Source organism: Hordeum vulgare, chromosome 6H (genome assembly GCF_904849725.1).
Source record: "Hordeum vulgare subsp. vulgare chromosome 6H, MorexV3_pseudomolecules_assembly, whole genome shotgun sequence".
Lineage (NCBI taxonomy): Eukaryota > Viridiplantae > Streptophyta > Magnoliopsida > Poales > Poaceae > Hordeum > Hordeum vulgare.
In genome coordinates, this window is record NC_058523.1 from 25,352,502 (window position 1) to 25,356,484 (window position 3,983).

A 3,983-nucleotide genomic window follows, 5' to 3' on the forward strand; every position below is an offset into this window, starting at 1 on the left:
AGAATTGGTCTAAGAAGCTCGATGATGCACTATGGGCTTATAGAACTGCCTATAAGAATCCCATGGGCATGTCTCCGTACAAAATGGTGTATGGGAAAGCATGTCATTTACCTCTTGAGCTAGAGCATAAAGCTTATTGGGCAATCAAAGAGCTCAACTTTGATTTCAAACTTTGAGCTCAACTTTGATGGATTCACATATAAAAAGAATGAGGATTGAAACATGTTGAGGGTAGGCAAACGTAGACCTTGGTCATTGTTGCAATTAATAGGAAGTGATAAAGAAGGAGTGGTTCACATATAAATATATCATCTCTGACACCATCTATGATTGTGAACACTCACCAAACTCTTGCATGCCTAGAAGTAGATGTTGGACAAGGAAGACAACGTAATGAATTGTGTTTGCTTGGCTCTGAACAATGTTATATGATTAGAGATCCTTTAGCATGTGACGATTGCTTCCACCTCATATTAGCCAAAACTCCCGCACCAAGTAGAGATACTACTTGTGCATCCATAAACCTTCAAACCAGTTTTGCCATGAGTGTCGACCATACCTACCTATGGATTGAATAAGATCCCTCAAGTAAGTTGTCATCGGTGCAAGCAATAAAAATTTCTCTCTAATATGTATGATCTAAGAGTGTGTGGAAAATAAGCTTTATACGAACCTGTGATGAGGAAGACATAAAAGCGACAGACTGCATAATAAAGTTCTTTATCACAGGAGGCAATATAAAGTGACGTTCCTCCGCACTAAGAGGACACGCATCCAAACCTTAAAAGCGCATGACAACCTCTGCTTCCCTCTACGAAGGGCCTATCTTGTACCTTTACTTTTTGTCCCTGAAAGAGTCATGGTGATCTTCACCAATTCCTTATTTCGCCTTTATCTTGGCTATCGTCACATGCTTGGGAAAGATCTATATTCATATGTCAACTTGGAGGTAGGCATTCATGAATTGTTATTGTTGACATTACCCTTGAGGTAAGCAGTTGGGAGGCAATACTATAAGCCCCTATCTTTCTCTGTGTTCAGCTGAAACTTTGATCTCATGAGTACCACGTGAGTTGTAGCAATTGTAGAGAACGAAAGAATGATTGAGTATGTGGATTTGCTTTACGAGCTCTTATTTGACTCTTTCCGATGTTGTGATAAATTGCACTTGCTTCAATGACTAAAGGCTATCGGTTGTTACTTCTCAGTAAGGTTCTTGATCCATGCTTTACTTTGTGAAGGAATTGTCACTTTAGCATGAGAGATAATATGTTGGTATTGCTGTTTTGATCTTGATCATGATGCATGCATGTTCGTATCTTGTTTTGTCGACACCTCTCTCCCTAAACATGTGGACATATTTATTGAGCTAGGCTTTCGCTTGAGGACAAGCGAGGTCTAAGCTTCGGGGAGTTGATACGTCCATTTTGCATCATGTTTTCATGTTGATATGTATCGCTTCTTTGGCTGTTATTTCACTTCACGGTACTATTCTTATGTCTTTTCTCTCTTATTTTGCAAGGTTTACATGAAGAGGGAGAATACCGGCAACTGGAATTCTGGCCTGAAATTGGAGCAAAGTTGAGATACCTATTCTGCGCAACTCCAAAGGCCGTGAAAATCAACGGGGATTTTTTTCCCAATTTATCTAAAATACTGGGCCGAAGAAGCGCCAGAGGGGCGCCAGGGGGTGGCCACAAGCCTGTACGGCACGGCCACCCCCCAGGTCGCGCCATGGGGGCTTGTGGGCACCCTGCTGGCCCACTTGCCCTCCTCTTTTGCTATATGGAGGGTTTTGTCCAGGAAAAAATCAAGGAGGAGCTTTTTCGTGGTTTCGCCGCCGCCACGAGGCGGAACTTGAGCAGAATCAATCTAGAGCTCCGGCAGGACGTTCCTGCCGGGGAAACTTCCCTCCCGGAGGGGGAAATCGTCGCCATCGTCATCACCAACACTCCTCTCATCATAGGGGACTCGTCACCGTCAACATCTTCATCAGCACCATCTCATCTCCAAACCTAGTTCATCACTTGTAACCAATCTCCGTCTCGCGACTCCGATTGGTACTTGTAAGGTTGTTAGTAGTGTTGATTGCTCTTTGTAGTTGATGCTAGTTGGATTATTTGGTGGAAGAGTTTATGTTCAGATCCTTGATGCTACTCATTACCTCTCTGATCATGAGTATGATTATTCTTTGTGAGTAGTTACTTTTGTTCGTGAGGACATGGGATAAGTCATGCTAATAATAGTCATGTGAATTTGATATTTGTTCGGTATTTTGATATGTTGTATGTTTTTTTTTCCTCTAGTGGTGTTATGTGAACGTCGACCACATAACACTTCACGATTATTTGGGCCTAGAGGAAGGCATTGGGAAGTAGTAAGTAGATGATGGGTTGCTAGAGTGGCAGAAGCTTAAACCCTAGTTTATGCGTTGCTTCATAAGGGGCTGATTTGGATCCACTAGTTTAATGTTATGGTTAGACTTTGTCTTTATTCTTCTTTCATAGTTGCGGATGCTTGCGAGAGGGTTTAATAATAAGTGGGATGCTTGTCCAAGTAAGGGCAGTACCCAAGCGTCGGTCCACCCACATATCAAACTATCAAAGTAACGAACGCAAATCATATGAACATGATAAAACTAGCATGACAGAAATTCCCGTGTGTCCTTGGGAGCATTTTTCCTCCTATAAGACTTTGTCCAGGCTTGTCCCTTGATACAAAAGGGATTGGGCCACTTGCTGCACCGTTGCTACTTTTGTTACTTGTTGCTTGCTATGGATCATCTCACCACACAATCACTTGTTACCGATAATTTCAGTGCGTGCAGATATTTCCTTGCTGAAAACCACTTGTCAAATCCTTCTGCTCCTCGTTGGGTTCGACACTCTTACTTATCGAAAGGACTACGATTGATCCCATATACTTGTGGGTCATCAGTGGACGCAACAAAACAGAAAGAAAAAGATAGATTCATTGGGTTGCCTCCCAACAAGCGCTTTTCTTTAAAGCCTTTTAGCTAGGCATTGATAAATCAATGATGCTCACACAAAATACAAGAATTGAAGCACAACGAGAGCATCATAAGGCATGTGAAAATCACATCTAAGTCTAACATACTTCCTATGCATAGGCATTTTATAGGAGAACAAATTGGCAAGACAACCAATAGCTGCCATATGCAAGGAAGAAGAAAGAGACAAGAGCAATCTCAACATAACGAGAGGTGATTTGGTGGTATGAAAGTTTCTACCACAATATTTTCCTCTCTCATAATCATTACATGTGGGATCATATTCGAATTCAACGATATAGTTATCACATAGGATATTCTTTTCATGATCCACATGCATGCAAAGTTGATGCTCTTCAAAAATAGTGGGATTATTATCAACTAAAGTCATGACGTCTCCAAACCCACTTTCAATAAAATTGCAAATATCATATTCATCACGAGGCTTGAACAAATTTTCAAGATCGTAAGAAAAATCATCACCCCAATCATGATTATTGCAACAAGTAGTGGACATAGCAAAACTAGCATCCCCAAGCTTAGGGTTTTGCATATATTTGGCATGACTGTCACTAATAGAATTTATAGTGAAACCATTGCAATCATGCTTTTCATCCAAGGAGCCCTCGTGAATCACTTCATAAATTTCTTCCTCACAATTTTCAGATTCACGCATCTCAAGCAAAACTCCATAAAGATAATCTAGTGAGCAAAACTCACTAGCAATGGGTTCAACATAGTTGGACCTCTTGAAAAGATTAGCAAGTGGATGAGAATACATGTCACTAGATTCTTAGCAAGCGAAGATGCAAGCATTTTGAAGGCACATAGCACACAAGCAAACCGAAAGCAAGCGAAGAAAAAGGCGAACGATAAAAGGCAAATTGGTGAAGTGGGGGAGAGGAAAACGAGAGGCAACTGGCAAACAAAGTAAATGCAAGAGATGAGTTTGCGACACCTACTTGGATGAGTT